Below are 20433 nucleotides of genomic sequence, written 5' to 3' on the forward strand. Positions count from 1 at the left end.
CCTATCTTTATTTATTTGTACACTTGACTAATTTCATCGAAACGGTTCTCATCTCATGGCTAAAATAGCTAAAAAATATGGCTTCAAAATGAAACAGGTAAAATAATTCAAATGGTGAAAAACAGTTAAATGTTTAAGGAGTAAAAATAGTCCGTCTTTGTTGAAGCAGTTGAAACAAATAAAACGGCTGAAATGGTTAAACATGGTGAAAAAATAAATATATAAAATAAAACTACAATGGCATTTTTTCTTAAAAAGCTGAAACTGCTAAACTAAAAACAATTGAAAATAATGAAACTGTTGAAGATTTTATAAAATGTTTAGTCAACACACACTGATATCATGCCTATTTATCTGTTTGTTTATTTATGTATTTACTATCATTGTGCTTCTTAACATTACCTTTCTGTTCTATTATATGTGACTCTATTTTATTCTATTGCATTCCTTACTTGATTTTGTGTTTCAGCGTCGACCGGGCCTCCAGTACAGAGTTTCATACAATATCATGTGACGTGTACTGGTATGACAGTAAAGAATCACTGAATCCTTGAACAATCAGTCAAACAATATTTTTAACTAACACTTCTGAAACATCCTGCTGCAGCCGTGGAGTCTGGATGTCTTCAGGAGCTTCACTTTCTGGGTCAAACTGCGTTTCCATATCGATAAATCCACCATAAACATTAGATCATGATAGATTCATGATACTGAAAAGCCTGCGTCTCTTCTCCCCGAGAGGCCTGGAGGCAGCGTCAACAACACAGAAACAGCCTGTTCTCAGTAGAGCTCACCAGGGAGACTTTTATTGCGTTTTTCCAGCTATTCCTACTCAGCCCAACTCGACTGGCCTCGCTGTTGACGCTTTTCCACTACGTGTTAGTGCCTGGTACCAGGTACTGTCAAGGCAAGGCAAGGTAAGTAGGTTGAGTAGGGCAGAGTAGGAACTAGTGGGAAAGTGCCATTAGACCGACTGAAATTCAGGACGAAGGCTGGATTTGCCTTTCAAACTGTGGGACCTTCACCTGAGTTCAGAAACACACATCCTCCACTGTCCACACCAAACTGAACCTGAGTTTAAAATACTCTGGGTTCATTTTAAATGTTCTGGTCAGAATAATGGAACTCAAACCTCTAATCTTTTGAAATCTGTTTCAACCCGACGTTAATTTTACCGCTCCACAGGACTTCAATCTGAACCTAATCACAACCTTTAACCTCTGACCTGCACTTCAGTTCAGCTGAGCTGTGAGTCCAAACTAAATAACCAGTGTTTCAAATTCAAGCATTCAAGATGTCAGAGGTCCATCAGCTTGACCCCTGACCCCTGACCCCAAGCATTTACAAACAGCTATACACGTCAAATGACAAAAAACTGAAACTGATTAAAATGTCTTCTGTGTTAAATCAGTGAAACTTCCCGAATGCAACTTAATATAGTATATTGTAAAGTTTAACAAACATACAAAATAATGTGATCATGTGTGTGACCTTCATTTTGCAGACCTCCGATTGATCCTGTTTTCACTTGAATGAGTTGACACCTGCGTTAACTTTGCTCATGTTTCTAAAACAGTTAATACAAGTTATAAAAGGTTAATAAAGGTTATTAAAAGTAGGCTGTAAGAGTGTTTTGCTGGTTACAGCTTGTTTTCAGCTGTGCAGAGCTGACATGCTGAAGCAGCTTGTTTCAGTAAAACCACAGTTCACATCAAACATTTCTCAGATTTATCTGCTGAGAACCATAGAGACTGAATTGATGAGAGAGTCTCTGCTGGGAGTCTCCAGAGAAACAAGCAGATGGAAGCTCCACTGCAGCCTCACGGCTCCATCCTGAGCTCAGAGCTCAGTGGAGTTCAGACGGTTTCTCTGCAGCTCACCAAACCACAAGCTGGTATTTTACTGCTTATTTCTCTGAGAAGCACAAAGATCCAGGAAGGAGTGACACACTGAGAGCTCAGCAGCTCAGTGCTTCTTAAAGTGTGGGGATGAGCCCTAACCCCCCCCCCCCCCCACACACACACACACACACACATACACACACACGTGACACTGCCCCCCCTTTCCCACCTTCAAATTCACAATTAAATTCATGAACAACAGATTCGGTAATGAAATGAAATGTCTGATTTAAAACAATTATTCATATCTTCAAACCTTAATTATTTCGTTTTTTTCCAAATTTCTCCTCTGTAAGGAAAGTTGAAAAATGTGTAAAGTTCCCCCCCCCCCCCCCCCCCCCCCCCCCCCCCGCGACCCCAGAGTTTCTCCTGACAGTGCCGCCACACACTTTGAGAACCACTGCAGTCAGCATGAAGATCATTCACATAGAAATTACTTTTGTTTCTGATGAATCAACAGTTAATTATGAAGCTTAGCATGAAGATTTGAGCCAGTTAGTTAAAGACGAAGTGAGAATGAATGAAAATACATCAGAAAAAATCAACACATTGTAAAAGAAAGTGTGACAGCAGGCCTCAGGCTCCGGCTATAAATAAAGGAGCACATAACAAGGACGGGAGGATATAATAAATATAGAATCTGTACTTCAGAATCAAATGAGCTGCGATACTCACCAGTTCAGTCCTCTGATCCACAGGTGGAGGCAAATCAAAGAGAAGGTGTGTTAGTCCACAAGGGGATAAAGCAGACTCCGGTCCAGCAGCAGGGCGAGGGGCTGTGGACAGGACGCTGGTCCACAGAACAAAAATAATGCTGCCACTCTGCAGAATGCTCAAGACACCATCAGGACCTTTTAAGGCTGCGGCAGATTTAAATTTAGACCCTGAGACTATGAGGAGGGTGGAGAGGTGAGGAGGCCTCCACTCAGGCCTCCACTCCTGCTGCGCTGGAAAATGGAATGTAGGATGGAATCTGTTCATTTTTAGAGCCATCGAATTTCAAGCACCAAACTTTTTTTGTTTCTGATTTTGTTTTCAATATCGAAATAGATTCAGTGTAAAAATATTCATTGTCCCTAAAAATTCCAGATTTACCGATCATTTGAGCATGGTTAGGGGGTCAGATTTATTCTTCTTTAGAGGTAATAGCGTTGGCGTGAAGGTCTTTTTTTGCTGAAAATCTTACTTTGAAAGGCAAATTGCAGACTTCCTGTTGACTTTAGGTCAGGGGTGTCAGCGTGTGATTTTTAGGTCTTGATGAGACGAACAATTGAGTTTTGGTTTGATCTCTCCAGACATTCCTCTTCACGTTGATTTCTTTACAATTACCATGTTTTCCAACTTTCAGAGTAAAAACCCCATTGGACAGAACCTCAGCCAAGAACCGTTTTTTTTTCCCAACTCTGGTCAAAGATTATGACTGCTGAATATATAAAGTGTATAAAGTTACCGTGGCAATTCTGCACTCCCATGTCCCACAAATTAGAATAAATGACAAATCTGTGTGTCTGATTTTAGAATCATTACAGTTGAACGAATCTGGTCTGAGGTCAATAACCGTGTCAACTATCCCCTGAAGACAGCCCTTCTACAACTGGTGGATCAAGAGGAATTATACATGGACAACAACCTGTGTGTCAAACCGGACTGTACAGTTATGTCAGATTGGTCTTACCAGGGTGGTCGAGTCGTGACACGCCCACAGAATACCAGGTGAAATAAACCAGCATAGTGAAGATTAAAATAATTACAACAGGAATTCATGTATTTCTTGATCAACCATATGTTCTTTATTTTCCAGGTAAAAGGCTGGCACTGATTGTCCCCAAAAAAAATCACAGAGGAGCTGCTGCCTCTTTCAGTTGAAGCAGCAAACCTGTACAGCCAACAACTGGGATCCCAGCTAACCGCACATTCTACTTTTTGAGTTGATCCATTTTCAACTGAGCAGGACAGACTTACAGTTGAGAACCAGTTTGCAGAGATATTCAGGCATCTCAGACTTGTTCTCTGGAGCGGTGAACAATGACTTTGCTCCGTACAAAGAGGCCTCGCTCTATCTAATAGCGACAACTCAGCGCAATGTGTGAAATGCCATTTGCTTAATATGAACTTAAAGAATAGAAACTAGGTACAGGAACAGGAAACTGATGGTAGTGGATGTTCGGTACAGAAAAATATCTAAGTAATCGTGTCAATAAAAATGTTGATAAAATGTTTAACTTTCTCCTTTATACTAAATGTGAAACAACTCTAACCCACATTTTCAGTCAAAATAAATCCAAACACACTAATGGCTTTCTGTGAGTGTCAAAGTGCAAAATGTTACTCCTCAAAAAGAGATTTCAGCTCAGAAAATGTCTCGTTCAGACTGATTCAGACTACAGTTTGTGTAGTCAGAGGTCTCCAGCCACTGTTCCACACATGCCTTGCAGCCAATGATGCTGTTGCAGCTCCGCATGAAGACTGGCTCGTCTACAGAAGCTCTGAGGATGCATACAAAGGTGCATGGGCTGTTTTAGAAGACAGATTTGGAAATCCATTTATTGTTCAACGAGCATTCAGAGAGAGACTGATGAAATGTCCCCCAATAGCTGCTAATATTCCTAAGGTCCTGAGAGAGTTTGCAGATTTTCTCCAAGGCTGTGCTGCCGCAGTGACTCATGTTAAAGGGTTGTCAATTCTCAGTGATTGCGAAGAAAACCACAAACTTCTGAAGAAACTGCCTGAGTGGATGGTACTGAGATGGAGCAGGATTGTTGTGGAAGAGCTGGATCGATCCGGTGATTATCCAGGCTTTCTTCACTTTACAGATTTCATGCAAAGAGAAGCCAGAACAGCTTGTAATCCCATTGCCTCTCCCTTAATGATTAATGTAAAAACAAAAGACGAGTGGTTCCCCAAGAGAGCTAAAACACTAAATACAAGCACTCAGTTAAAGGCCTCACAGTCGGTGACACAAGAAAGCCCAAAGCCACCTTGCTTAATCTGTAAAAACTAAGGCTGAACAAAGAGCTCTTATATATGAACATCATCTGTGCTTTGGATGCCTAAGAAGAGGTCATGCTTCTAAAGATTGTAAAAGGCGGCCCAACTGTAACACTTGTGGTCGACGTCATCCCGCCTGCCTGCATGAAGGACAAACACAAACTATGGAGTTGAGTAATAAGTCTGCTGCCACAGGAGAACCTGAGAATAATGAAGCTCACAAGGTAATGTCTCATGCTCTGACTCGTCATGGTTCTGCCTTGTCCAGTATCGTTCCAGTCCTTGTCTCTTCAACAACAGAACCCCAAAGAGAAATACTAACTTTTGCTCTTTTAGACACACAAAGTGACTCCACCTTTATTCTCGATGATCTTATTTCTGAGTTAAATGTGAACACAGAGCCAGTACAACTTAAGTGAATCACAATGACGTCTGTCAATACAATCATAACCAGTAGAACTGCCACTGGGTTTCAAGTTCGAGGTCTTCAGGCTGAAAGGCACATACCAATTCAGCAGGCTTACACATGTCACTTTATCCCAGTTGATAAGTCTGACATTCCAACAGAGGCTACATCACTTCTCTGGCCTCACCTCACCCACCTCGCTAATAAGTTAGCATCATTGCAAGACTGAGGTTGGACTTCTCATCGGGTACGACTGCCCGTCAGCACTAGCTCCCCTAGAGGTCATCGTTAGTGATGAGTTTATGAAAGCTCGGCTTGTGGGTAACCTGAGTGACGGAGGTCGGGAGGTCCGGAGGGGTATGCTGTGAAAGTGAGCTAGCTAATTAGCCACCACGAGTCAGGCTAAAGACAATGAAAACTGTCTACAAACAACCAGAGGTCTTCCAGATACTTTTCAGAGATGGAAGCCATGAGTTCAGTAAAAAATTTAATCAGACAAACTATCGTAATACCACATGCAATTTATTTTTTTCAGCCATGGCAGGAAAGAAAAAATCACGTTTACTCAAAGCTGCAAACTAGCTAAGTTAGCTATTCACCGAGCAGCTCTGCTGTGAATAGCACAGGGAAACACTGGAGTAACACTACTTAAACAGGGACTTTTCATTTATTTTCTGGGCATTCATTCATCAATGTCCTAAGATGCTTCACAAGTCTTCAAGGAGCAGTTTCTCTTTTTCGCTGGGATCAGGGTACAAATTTTGTGGGCGCTTGCAATGACTTAAGTAAGGCCCTCGACTAATGCAATAAAGAGCTCAAGATTTTCCTGGCAGAAAGACAGTGCGAGTTTGTTTTCAATGCTCCATTTGCGAGTCATGCAGGTGGTGTCTGGGAGTAACAGATACGAACCATTCGAAGTGTCCTTAACATTACCATCACTCAGTGTCCTGGAAGACTTGATGATGCATCACTCAGAACCCTGTTCTACGAGGCCATGGCTATTGTAAACAATCGGCCTCTCAATGTTGATGGAATAAATGATCCAAACTCACTTGAACCAATTACGCCAAACCACCTTGTTCTATTGAAATCCAAACTTGCTTTACCACCCCCTGGAAACTTTATGAAGGCAGATTTATATGGTACAAAAAGCTGGCACCGAGTTCAATACCTAACTGAACAGTTCTGGAGTAGATGGAAAAGGGAATACCTCCAGAACCTCTCTTTGAGACAAAAATGGCACGTTCCTCGGCGTAACCTGAAGGAAAATGACATTGTCATTATCAAGGAGGACACTGTCGTGGCCCCAATGAGGTGTATTGTTCTGGACCAGATGAGCTGATCGTGATCTCATGAACTGGATCCACGAAGCAAAAATCAGATGACAAGCTAGACTTGGATGCAAATGAGTTTTATTCCCAAAACAGGCAAAACTCAAGAGTCTCCGACCGGTCAAAGACTGGTTTGTACAGAGTTTGACCCCTTCTTTTATTCTCTTCTCTGGTCCTGCCTTTATTTTTTTGAAATGCCCATCATACACTTAGATCGAATCGTGTCCTCAAAAGTCCCCTCTGGAAAGCCCCTCCCCTGGGTTTTTACATTGTTTGGGAGTTTTAATGGTGTCGTAGCATCAAAAATCTGTCTATAGGTCATCTTAACCCAACCTCAGCCCTTGGCACTGTTTGTGACAGAACCATTGATAGAGCGTTCCATTTTTTTTTTTTTTTTTAAACACAGGTGTGGATGTATAACAAAAGACAGTTATGCCAAATAAACATAACATGAATGCAGCACAGACATGCAGCTGCGTGCTCACTCTCTAACACAGGTGTTTAACAGATCTGCTTAGCCTCTACTACACACACTGGAATGTCTCTAGACACCTTCTACATGAGCCATTATAATGTTCTTGTCTACACTACTACATGCATAACTTGTATGATTTTTCCTCTACAACACTCTTCCAAGAATTGAGTGGCACTTGGGACGAGTGGTGGAAACCACAGAAGAACCTGATGGCTTGGTACGCCGTGTCAAAATTCAAGTTGGAGAACGCAGAATTATAACATTCCTTCTATATGCCAAGGGCAGCAACAATAACTATTAAACTAACCTTTGCATACTTACTCAAACAAACAACACAGGTGAAGTCTTGATTGATGATCTGTAGCTGAGAACAAGTCAGGGTGACTCTGAGTGGCAATCACATTGGTAAGCTCTCTGATTGCTGCTGTGACTCTAGGTCGGCTCTGTAAAGACAGTATGAGCTCTTCTATTTTTTCAGTGACCGATCCAAAGCCTGCAGCATCTTCATCTTTCCAGCTGTTAAAAGAAAATACATAATAAACAGGTAGTGGTATTTCTAAGGTGGCTTTGGTAATGGTAGGGTAACCTTTTGTTTAACAGCTTAGAAAGGAGTAAAAACAACTGAATAAGAAAAGCAAACGTGTTAATTTATGAATGTAGCTTGGGCCAGTCAGGGTCATTCACTTTTAAATTAATATCAAACAAGACATGAAAAGTAAGGTTAGCCTAGCTTAAGTTGCTAACTAACCTTGATCATGGGAATATATATTTATTTGTGTGTGTGTGTGTGTGTGTGTGTGTGTGTGTGTGTGTGTGTGTGTGTGTGTGTGTGTGTGTGTGTGTGTGTGTGTGTGTGTGTGTGTGTTTGTGTGTGCGCACAAAAATAATTCATACTCTCAACCTGTTGTTCCCTCAGACTCCAAAATTTCATTTACCTGTATATCAGTTAATATTATGGGATCATGAGTTCCAATGGCATCTTGAACTTTTCCAATGATGCCCTGAATAGAAGCCTCAAACTCCAGAAACCGGACCAGCACCATCCTGCTGGGACGACGCTGGTGAACTAGCAGTACTAGTTGCAGATGACTGCATGAATGAAAAATGATGGCCCGTGACATTTGGAGGTGATGAGGTGACCTTGTCCTCACCACAAACCTCATAGTGAGCTCTGGGAGTCAGGTCTAACGAGCTGGAAACACCTGCTGTTTATATCAGTATTCATGGAACATGTTTGGCTTTAAAGTGACCGTGAACCTCATTCTAATATTCAATGCTTTTTCCATCTCTAGAATGAACATTGTCAAAGTTTTGGAAACTCTTCTGGAAGAAAGTGACACTCCCGAGCCGGTCCAGCTTCTTGGGAAAGAAGGAGCTCCTCTGGAGGAGTTTGTGTTTACACATTCTGTTGTTTTAAAATCCTGATGTATTCTTTAAGTTGCCCTCAGTTTATTGACTCCATTTTACATCTCTGAGATATTTTGATGCTTTAACACAGTAACAATACTGAAACTCCAAATACAATCTAGTTTTAACTAGCAGAGTGGGAAAAGTGACATTTCACACTGTGTTTTCACTCAGAAGCTTTCGACAGAGTTCAATTTGTTGCATTTCAGTATATTTTAAACATTTATGTTACATTGAATCATCCTGTAGCATTAGTTGTTGTTACAGCTATTTAATTGTGGTTTATGTTTATTAGAAGTATTTTCAGTTGTGTTTATATATACTGTTGTGAAATCATATATTCAGTCATTTCTGATGTTAAGAACTATTAGTTCCAGTGTTTATATCATTATTCTTGTAACATGTTTGGCTTTAAAGGAGACATATCATGCTTTTAAATCCTTCCTTTTTACATATAAATCATACAGTTGTGGTCTATACAACGCGAAACTGCAATGCTTGGGTCTGAATTCCTCATTATTAGAGCTCCACAGGCCCCTTTTCAACCCCTTTTCTGATGCGCTTCTGAGAGCAACTCGTTTTGGGGCGGTCTCTTCAAATGCAAATGACACACTTCATACCCCGCCTCCTCTCCAGGTTACAGAGGTGATACTCGGTTCAACGTCACCCTGTTCGGCCATCTTTGTAGTTTGATAGAACAGATACAATTATCTAGCGGCGCAGAAACTTTATATTCACACATTATTTACAAATGTCAACAAGGGAAGATTTGTCCATCCAGCCATACATGTTGGAGCCAGAGTCGGACCCGGCGGAGCGAGATGAAAATGACGATGATGCACCTACAGAACAACGTCTTCATATGGATGTAACGCAATGGTGTGTTACTATATTTACACTAACTTCTCCATCCATGCCCACTACTACAATACTGCCTGTATTACAACGACTATTTAACACAGAAGTTACATTATAATCTAAAACGAGCACACAGCGCTAACATATGAAGACGGTGCAACTGCTAATGCTAACAAAACAATGACAGGGACGTCTTATCATCACACTTTATAGCGTTATATACAGCTTACCGAAGTGCTCTGTTCGTCGTCTCCATAGATAGAAGGAACTGACCGCTCAATCAGACCAAGTCTTTCGGCAAATCCTTCTTTATACTGGCGGAGGTTGCTGAAGCAGTCGTCCTTAAAGTGATTCGCGCACACAAAAATGACCTTACCCACAGATGTGGGTACATTTCTGTGAAAAATAAAACTCAACCAGGCACTTCGAAAAGGTTCTGATGCTGGGAGACGGTGTAACGAAGCTTGTGGGTTACTACATCCAACAACCGAACATTTCGACTTATCCTCTCGTAACTTCGGTTGGACTACAAAATCGCAGCGAGAAACAAAAATGGCGGATTGCTCGAAATGTCGATGTCCTAATTTGGCAGTTCCGCTGAGAATACTGTGACGTCATTGTTCAAAAAACGTAATAGAGAATAGAAAAATCGAAACCGATCGCAAAATATGACCAAAACAGAATATAAAGATATCAACGGAGCACCTGAAGAGACTACTTTGAACTTTTCTGTACTTCTAAACACTGTAAATATACAACAAAATGCATTTAAGGGCTAAAAAAGTGGATTTAGCATGATATGTCCCCTTTAAAGTGACTGTGAACCTCATTCTAATATTCAACACTTCTTCCATCTCTAGAATGAACATTGTCAAAGTTCTAGAAAACCTTGTGGAAGAACATCACACACCAGACCCACTCCAGCTTCCCGAGGAAGAAGGAGCTCCTCTGGCGGACTACGTGTTTACACATTCTGTTGTTTTTTAAGTGCTGCGACGCACAGGGAGAGATGTTTGACAGGTGAACTGTCATGTGGCTGGAGGCAATAAAGAAAGCCGACTCGACTCCTTCGTCCGTCTCATCTTTCCTAGCCTCCACAATGTATTCTTTAAGTTTCACTGAGTTCCCCTTTGAGTTGAAACCTGTGAAGTAAAATAAACTCTTAAATCATAGGAGGCTAAAAAAAAAAACAACCCTTCATGCGCATCAGAAAAAGTCGAAAATCAAAGTCAAGATTTTATTTTTTTTCCCGGTGAAAAAAAAAGTCCGCCCATCCACAGGCCAGTGGTGTGACTGTTTCCTCAAAATGCATCGCAGGCGGTTTAATGAAGTGATGAAAAGATGCTTCAGGACAGAATGGAGCTCATAAACATGGTGCAGTTATCATCAGTATCAGGACTAGAAGAGACAGAGCAGCCTGCTGCCTTGTTCCGTCGTGGAAGTTCGTCGAGTACGAAGGACAAAGGCACGGATCCCGGGCTGCTTATTTAAATGTGTTTTATTAATCAAGGAAATCCTGTGTAAAATCACATGTCCATAAGCAATAAGCAGCCCTATATAGTCCGAATTAAGTGATTTAATGTGAATTCTCATCTACGGGCAAATGATGAGGGATGGATAGAAGGTCTCTCCGTGAAAAAAAAGAAATCTCGACTTTAATTTTCGAATTTTTCTGAAGCCATGAAGGTTGTTTTGTTTTTTTTAGCCTCCGAATTTTTTTTTCTTCTTCAGTGGCCCGAAAACTCTTCAGTATTAAAGAGATAAGCCACAGAGACGAACTTCAAGGATGCAGACACCATCACGAGGCTAACAAGCCTCACACCGTTAGCACAGAGTAACGTTAGCTAGTAGGTAACATCATATTTCTGTAAACAAAATACAAACAAGTGCCTGTTTTCTGCAGTTATTCACTCATGAATGTCTAACATCTCTGCCTGAAGGCTCTACAGGTACAGCTCAATAAATTACATAATTTAAACGTATTTCAGTAATTCAGTTCAGAAACGAAAACTCGTATCAGATTCATTACACAGAGTGACATTTGTAATTTATGCCATAATTTAAATTACAATAAAAACACCTGAAATATTGCACTTGATGAATATACGATACAAGAGTTTTTATTTCTAAATTGATTTACTGAAATTAATGAACCTTTTAATGATATTGTTATATAATGAGCTGTACCTGTAGTGTTTCAAGCATAATCAATTCCACTTTCTCTTTAATGACATCCAACATGTCCGTGTCCCTGTAAATTCTTTGAATTAGTACGTCTCCCTCAGCTGAGATGACAAAATCTCATCAATTCATTCCCGTTATGAGCGTCTGCCCTTGTACTTGTGCACAATAAGCATGTGTTTGTTTTATTTCCAGTTGGCCTGAACTCATAAGATATGGGCAGTCAGCATAACTTTTAACATTTGGACACTTCTTTTCAAGTAAACCAAACTGACATGGTTCTGAAGGGTCAAATATTAACCCACCAAGAAACGTCCCCAACCAATCACTACAAATCATTTTATAGTTATATATTTAATCATATTTATTAACTCTTCACCACAAATAAAAAAATAATTTAAAAAAAGGCAAAATATCACACAAACATTACTGTGCAGTGGTTGATAATCATTATGAACTCATGGAACAGCTTTATGTAAAGATCCTCATACTGCTGTCAGCTAAAATGAAAAATCCTCCATTGCAGAATACTTGTTTGTATATTTCATGGGTCCAAATATGTTTGATAAAAATGGGAGAACTAATAAAACTGAAATACTGGTGTAGGTATACCAAGTTTTGTTGATATTGTTTGATAGCGTCATGTGAAATTTGATAGTTCTACCCTCCTCACCTGAAGGATGGCGAGATCAGGTAAATCCCCACTGAGGTCTTTGTAGAGTGTTCCTGTGTGAAGCATAATGCATAAGTGGCTATCATGTCTTCATCTTCTCGTTACACTTCCCCTTACATTTGGCATGCTGATAGTAGCTCTGAACCAGGTGTATATGCGTGTAAATGAAAATGTATATATTTTTATAAATGTAGAGGGGTAAATATTGTTTTTCTCAAACCCTGGTACGTGTAAACGTGGCCTTAAATTGGCTCAAACTGCTGTAAAAAAGGACAGAGGGGTCAGAGAGAAGTGTAGTACATGGAAAATGTAAATGAGAAACTTTGTCAATAAAAAAAAAAACATTAAAGAGTACCTCGAGTCTTTGGCAGTTAGTGGTTACAAGGTCAGATAAAAACATTTGGACTTTTTACAGCTTTCTGGTTCTGAAACTGTGTATCCTGTAAGATTTTCAAAGTTACGAAACCAGTCTTGAGTTAGTTTATAACCAAGCCAAGTCTATAACCAATTCTATGGAATTGGCTAAACTTACACATAAGTTTTATAATGCCCGGCCAGACTAGTTACCGACCTGCATGTTGAGAAAACTAATTTTCTCTTGCTAAATTAAAAAGAGGGAGGAGGGAACTGATCACTCCAGTGGTCTTGATATTTTTACTTTCTGTTTGCTGACTAAATTAAAGAGAGCACAGACTGCAGCAGAGTCTCTACATGAGCAAGCATAAGTGACGGTGGAAAGAAAAACTCCTTTTACCAGAAGAAACCTTTACAGAACCAGACACAGAGGTGGTGGCTTTCTGCTATTCCAGCAGACTCCTTGTACCATTTTACTGTTTCTTTGGCCAGTGTCACTGTACACCGCTTCATCTTGCTTGTGTTGTTGTGAACAACTGCAACGTTTTTGAAATTTGGAATATTAAATGCCTCCACTGCGTCTTTAAGCTGTTGTGCTATGTCACGCCCCGCATGGCTTTCCTCCACTTTATTAGTTTCCAGCACAAAGTTAGAGTTCCCACTCTTGAGCTATGAAGCAACATGTGACAGCCATGAACGCCTGTGCATGTCAGGGGAGAAAGTCTCACACACAGAGATGAGTAAAATTTAGAAAAAAACTTGGAACAAATGGCAGTGGAAGAGTCAAGAATTGTGAGACCGGATACGAATGCTATGAAAGTGAATTTTAGATTACTTGCGTAACCCTGGTTTTCTGAGTAGCATGAGTGAGTAGCTGTGGCTATATGGACCGAAATTAAGCCGATTAAATGCCAACTCAATTTAATTTGCACCACATTAACACTTCAGTGTGTGTGTGTTTGTGAGTAAGTAAGTAAGTAAGTAAATTTTATTTGTATAGCGCTTTTCACAGACATAGAGTCACAAAGTGCTTTACAGTAAAAACAGATAAAAACAGATAAGAGGAAAAAAAAACATCTTAAAAACACAACAAATGCAAAGAGTCCGTGGCAGCGTGGGTCGATTGGACCAGAATGTTTTGGCATACAAATGTGTTTTTCGGCACTTTTTAAAGATGTCCGCTGAGTCCAGGGAGCGCAGGTCGAGTGGGAGTTCATTCCAAAGTCGGGGCGCGGCAGCTTTGAATGATCGGTCTCCCAGAGTTTTAAAACAGGTACGTGGAACCTTTAACAGGTTCTGCCCAGATGATCTCAAGCTCCGAGTCGAGCTGTAGGGCTTTATGAGGTCAGCAATGTAAGGAGGAGCTTGACCATGTCAGGCTCGATAAGGTAGCACCAAGATTTTATATTATATCAACAGGGAGCCAGTGAAGAGATCTTAACACGGGGGAAGATGGTTCCTCCTGGTGGTGCTGGTCTAAAGCCTGGAGGCTGAGTTGTGGACTAACTGTAACCGAGCCAGCTCTTTATAATTGAGGCATGTGAAGAGGCTGTTGCAGTCATCCAGGCATGAGGACACAAATGCATGAACAATCATTCTGAGCTTCTCTCTGGATATCATGGACCTGAGCTTGGTGATGTTACGCAACTGAAAGAAGCAGTTGTTTTCCAGCTGTCTACAGTGATGATCCAGGGACATGCACTCATCAAAGATCAGCCCTGAATTCCTCAGCTTTGTTTTGGCTGAAAAGCTCAGTTCACTCAAGTGATGTTTTTGGGGGTAGCACTATCTGGGGCCATAATAACTGTCTGAGTGTTGGCAGAGTTTAGTTGTAGGCTATTTTCACTGAACCACTGCTTCACTTGTGTGAGACAGCTGATTAAGGAGCCCAGTTTGTGGACCTTGGAAGTCTTAAATGAACAGTACAACTGAAGATCATCTGCAAATAGGTGGTAGGACACGTCACTGGACTGTTGGATTATCTGACCGAGAGGAAGAACATACAACAAGAACAGGAGAAGCCCCAAAACAGAGCCTTGGGGCACACCGTACAGCAGATTGCCTGACTCAGACATTATATGGTTGACAGACACTCTGGAAGTTCTACCACTCAGGTATGAAGAGAACCATTGAAGCACTGGACCCGACATTCCAATCCGGTCACGTGACCTGTTTATCAGAATCAGGTGGTCGACTGTGTCGAAGGCTGAGGAGAGGTCTAATAGTCTAATCCCATCTTGGGAAGAGTTGGAAGAACTTCCTCTCGTGGTGACATGTGCCAGAGCAGAGCTGCCTGATTGTGGGAGAAGTCAAAGGGAGGGCCTACATTTGATTGGGATTGGCTAAACCCCGGATGGCACTATATCGGGTTTGATTTCTGATTGGCTGGTTGGAGCAACGCACTTTTTGAAAATTTTTATATATTTGGTATTTTTTGTAACTGCGTTTGGCGTGTCAGATAGTTGCTAGCAAACGGCAGTTTAACATCCAGGAGTTACGGGATTAATCAGGAGTAAGTGTGAAAAAATAACCCAGTGCAAAGTGAGCATGTGCGAATCGCATTGATATATAACCAAACACGATATCTCCAGTCGTGACATGGCAGACTGGAGGCAGCAGTGGTTATTTGACATTGAGGTACTGTATGTTGTGTAAACGTGGAGTTTTACTGTGAAAAGTTCAGGCAAACATGAATCAATCAGAAACAAAAGGGGCGCTGAAGCCCCGCCCATCAATGACTGTGTTAATGTACGTCATCATTGAAAATAGGAAATTGAGTTGAATGTCCATTTTTTCGATTTTTCTCCAAAAACCCGAAAACAAAAAAAAAGAGTTGAAAGCCTGCTCTGGATTCATTCAAATTTACACGCAGTCGGGAACAGCTCTAGATTAATGGCTAATTAATCTAGAGCTAATTAAAGATCTCAGATGATGAATGCAGAATCCATGTACATTTCCGTCTGTTCACAGTTTACACACAAATTCATGGTGCTCAGGTTTCATGATTAGAGACGCTGTGGGTGTAACCCCCTGTGGCTCCTCCATGCTGTGAAGTCATGTGCATTTCACCCATTCAAGATGATATTAGCTCATCATTGGAATTTCTGCTTGACGGACCTCCTTTGGTGCCCTCAAGTGTCTTTGACAATTTAAATAGCATGATAAAATACATACCGACATATAAAATACATACTGTCAACCAACTTGGAAATGTGATTTTCCTTTCTCCTAATCCTGCCTGTTGAAGCGCTCTTTTCAACAGGGGAGTTGTTACATCACAGTCAAAGGTGTGTGTATGAGGCCGTGTTCAGTTTTGTGGTATAGATGGCTGGGGTTGACCTCCGTGGTACACCTCGTAAGGACTGAACAGTCGCAAAACCTCAGCTGGAAGAAATATGAAAAAGGTATAAGAGTAATTGACGTAAATTAAACTTCAATTAATTTTTTAAATATACAAATAGAATTAATTAACAAAAGTAACGATGTAGCTATACAAAGATATACTAACATAAATGGTGAGCCAAGGGACCTCCTTATGTTCTACTTGTTAGTCATTTTGACGAACAGGGTCATAAAAATTAGTCATAATGAGTAACCAGTCAGTAAAAAAAAAGATAATGACACCTGTTATTTACTTTTGCATGTCATCACAAAATCAACTCAATTACAACTTGTAACATGAATTAAGCAGGGCAGTTTTATTGCTTTTTTATTGATAAGGGCAGGGAGATAAATTGAACAAATACTGCTGTCAATAGCTTTGGAATGCTTCAAATATTATTTGAGCCCTCACAGGAAGTGGAACATGCTGTTTTTTTAATCATTAAATAAACTGAAAAGAAAAACAGAAAATACAGTAAATACAGAAATACAGAACTGTGTTGGAATAAAAACTGAACATGTTTAGTTTTGTACGCACACAACGTGTCTTGTTCTATAAGGACACTATTTACAACAGTCTTGTAAAGTCCTTATAGCACAACAATGTTGGAACAACACATCGGCCTGCAACTTTTTGCACGCTGGCTTGCTAGCTTGAAATCTTAGCTCGAGCATGACTGCGCTCAGGAGGAGCAGGTGTTGTTGCTTAGAGAAGCTATAAAACTGACTTTCCTTTCAGCAGGTTGACTATCTGGAGCATCACATTTGTGGGGTGGATTCAGGCTCAAAATGGCCAGAAAAAGAACTTTCATGTGAAACTCGACAGTCTACTCTTGTTCTTAGAAATGAAGGCTATTCCATGTGAGAAATTGCCAAGAAAGTAAAGATTTCCTACAACGGTGTGTCCTACTCCCTTCAGAGAACAGCACAAACAGGCTCTAACCAGAGTAGAGAGAGAAGTGGGAGGCCCCGCTGCACAACTGAGCAAGAAGAGAAGTACATTAGAGTCTCTAGTTTGAGAAATAGACGCCTCACAGGTCCTCAACTGGCAGCTTCATTAAATAGTACCCGCGAAATGCCAGCGTGAACATCTCCAGTGAAGAGGCCACTCCGGGATGCTGGCCTTCAGGGCAGAGTGGCAAAGAAAAAGCCAAATCTGAGACTGGCCAATAAAAGAAAAAGATTAATATGGACAAAAGAACACAGACATTGGACAGAGGAAAATTGGAAAAAAGTGTTATGGATGGACGAATGGGAGTTTGAGGTGTTTGGATCACACAGAAGAACATCAGTGAGACGCAGAACAACTGAAAAGATGCTGGAAGAGTGTCTGACGCCGTCTGTCAAGCAAGGTGGGGTAAGGTGATGGTGTGGGGTTGCTGTGGTGCTGGTAAGGTGGGACATTTGTTCAGGGGGAAAGGGATTTTGAATAAGGAAGGCTATCACTCCATTTTGCAACGCCATGCCATCCCCTGTGGACAGCGCTTGATTGGAGCCAATTTCATCCTCCAACAGGACAATGACCCAAAGCACCTCCAGATGGTGGAGAAGTATTTGGAGAAGCAGGCAGCTGGTATTCTATCTGTAATGGAGTGGCCAGCGCCGTCACCAGATCTAAACCCCATTGAGCTGTTGTGGGAGCAGCTTGACCGTACGGTACGCAAGTGTCCATCCAGCCAATCCAACTTGTGGGAGGAGCTTCTAGAAGTGTGGGGTGAAATTCCTCCGGATTACCTCAACAAATTAAGAGCTAGAATGCCAATGCTGGAATTGCTGCAAATGGAGGATTCTTTGACCAAAGCAAAGTTTGAAGGAAAAAATTATTTCAAATAAATATTATTATTTCTAACCTTGTCAATGTCTTTTACTATAGTTTCTATTCATTTTACAAGTCGTGTGGTAAATTAAAGTGTGACTTTTCATGGAAAACACAAAATTGTCTGGGTGACCCCAAACTTTTGAATGGTAGTGTATATACATATACATACACCTACAGTATACACACATATATAAAAATCAGAAGCATGATTGAAAAGGTGAGTTTTTAACCATTTTTTAAAAACATCAACAGTCTCTGCCGCCCTGAGGCTCCCTGGCAGACTGAGACACAAACGGTGGCCATAGGAGCTGAATGCAGCCTCCCCGTGGGTCTTGGTCCTGGCTTGAGGCACAATTAAAAGGCCGGTGCCGCAGGACCTCGGGTCCCGTGAAGGCTGATATGGTAAAAGCAGGTCAGATAAATAAGACGGTGCAAAACCGATAAGACACTCAAAAGCTAATAAAAGAACCTTAAAATCAATTCTGAAGCGAACGGGGAGCCAATGCAGTGATCTTAAAACAGGCATGATGTAGAACCACACATCACCATGGGACTGTTTAAAATCAGATAGACGATTGTAATCATGCTATTGTGCTATAACATCTCTGTACACAACTTCTACACACTCTAGGACATAATAACAACACAATAATGCCTCTGGATACTTTGCACCACACTGGTTTGCATACTTGCGAAAGCAGTCCAAGCCTCTGTAATGGGAAAGGATGCCTGGGCGTGCAAACAGGTAAATATTGCCTATGTGGACATGACATCAATTCCTGTTTTTCATGAGGAGGTCCTTTGCAGCGATCATGTCAGGTGTGAGGAGCACAGGTACCATTCTTGGCCTTTTCCACTTCACAATCTTAACTCTGTCAAAGTGCTTTGAAAACTTCCTCTCCACCTCAGTAAGGCAATCATAATGTCAGGATTCAACTTTGTGCAATTCCAAAATGTGAAGGTCTGAAGCTCCATTTTTGAAACTTCCACTTGCATTTTTCTGTTAAATAACACCACCTGTGTGAAAACCATTCTAGCCAGATTAGCATAGCTCAAGCTGTTGGGTCTTTCATCCAGGTTCTTCAGGTATTTGGCACACTCGGTAGAAAGAAAATTGTGCAGCAGTGCCACATCCAGTGTAAACGATAAAACCTGTGGTTTATTCCATTTGACTTGTTGAAGTGTGTCTAATGCAGCAGCTGAAATAGACTCTATCCACTTTTTTCTCATACAGAGGGGCAAATTGTTTTGCTGACTCTGCAACACCATGGCGTGCATTGCACAATGCCTGCCACTTTGACCAAACTGTGTCCCAATTTCAAAGCCAAAGATTGATTTTATGTGAATTGCTTTCCATTTCATAACCAGCAACTACTCTTACTGCTTGTTTGACATGGGGAAAGCTACTGGGCAGAACAAGGTTTTCTGTGCTCTTCAAAGGTGTTGCAGCTCCAGTTGTTATCAACAGTCTTGCCATCTCTGATTTTTTGCCGTATGTATTTGTTCTTTCTCTTCTGTGATTTTCTAGCATTGTACAGTGACTCACTAAGGCTAATTATGTTTCTTTCACCACTTACGACCAAGGACATGTCATCCTGGTTCGTTTTGCTAAGGCCAGTTCCTCACATTCGGCCATAAGGCCAGTTGGATTTGTTTCCGCCGAGCAGGAGGCTCTCCCTCAACAGCTTTCTGAGGGCAGTTTCTCACACGTCTCAGGCAACCTCTTGCATACAGTCCTTGACTAAAAACCTGTAGTGACAGTAGTCATCAGATTGTCTTGCTGTTGTGGATCTTTGGTAAGGAACTATTTCACCAGCACCACAGTTTGCTACGGTGGCTTTATGGACCAAGTTTCCCTTCTTCTTAAGAGAGCGTAATAAAGCTCTTCTTTCACTGGATATTTCATTGACACTGAAAGTCCATTCAACATCAGGTTGTCCACTGTGAGCAGACTTGAGGTGTTTTGTCAATTTAGAAATGGCCTTTTTATAATATAGACAGTATTGCTTTTTGTTATACTTGTGTTGTTTTGCAGTGTTCAGCAATGGAGTGACTGTAAAGGAGCTGTTAATGTGTCCTCTGATGAAGTAGCACTATAACATATCTCTGACATCCTATGGTTGCTGCTCGTCAGTGAAGGACTAAAACTTGTAGGATTTCCCAAACCACTGATCTCCCCACTGTGTGCTGTAGTTGTATCCAGTGGCTTGTGCTTTATCACAATTTGGGGAACAGGAGTTTTTTGGATTCTCAGTTTCCAGCTGCAAATACTTGTCTGAAGAAGTTCTGAGTCTGGAACATACTCACCATCTTCAATATCTGAATGATTTGAAGATCCATCAGTAGTACTCTGATGAACATGATTAAAGTTGTCTTCTTGAGCGTGTGAGCGCTGACGCTGTGTGATTTGTTTCTGGTGGATCTCTCGCAGACCTGATTCTGTACATCTGATGTTTGACGGAGCCACTGCGTGTTTTGTAGCTCACGAGCTAACATACCTGCGCGAGCTAACGTTCAGCACAATAAACTTTGGATTGCTGACTTCAGTTTCTTAAGTGCTTAAGAGAGGCTTTTGGTCTTTTGATCATAAAGCGACTCGCTGCACCATCTGGTGGTACATCCTGGTACTGCATGTCTGGTCAGTTGTTTTTGAAGCTTT

At 41.1% G+C, this 20433-nt stretch overlaps 1 protein-coding gene across 3 annotated transcripts in view; it reads right to left on the reverse strand.

The window, feature by feature from the left end:
* myom1a (myomesin 1a (skelemin)) overlaps positions 1-2726 on the reverse strand; it is a 31321-nt gene extending 28595 nt beyond the window's left edge. Inside the window, exon 1 of one of the 3 annotated variants that reach the window (XM_080465208.1) lies at positions 2577-2726. The gene's annotated coding sequence lies outside the window, so the exon portion shown is untranslated. The remainder of the gene's footprint in view (positions 1-2576) is intronic. The other 2 variants (XM_080465210.1, XM_080465209.1) reach the window with 2 other exon arrangements.
* Positions 2727-20433: the final 17707 nt, after the last annotated feature.

Source organism: Lipophrys pholis (genome assembly GCF_963383615.2).
Source record: "Lipophrys pholis genome assembly, chromosome: 1".
NCBI classification, from domain to species: Eukaryota; Metazoa; Chordata; class Actinopteri; order Blenniiformes; family Blenniidae; genus Lipophrys; species Lipophrys pholis.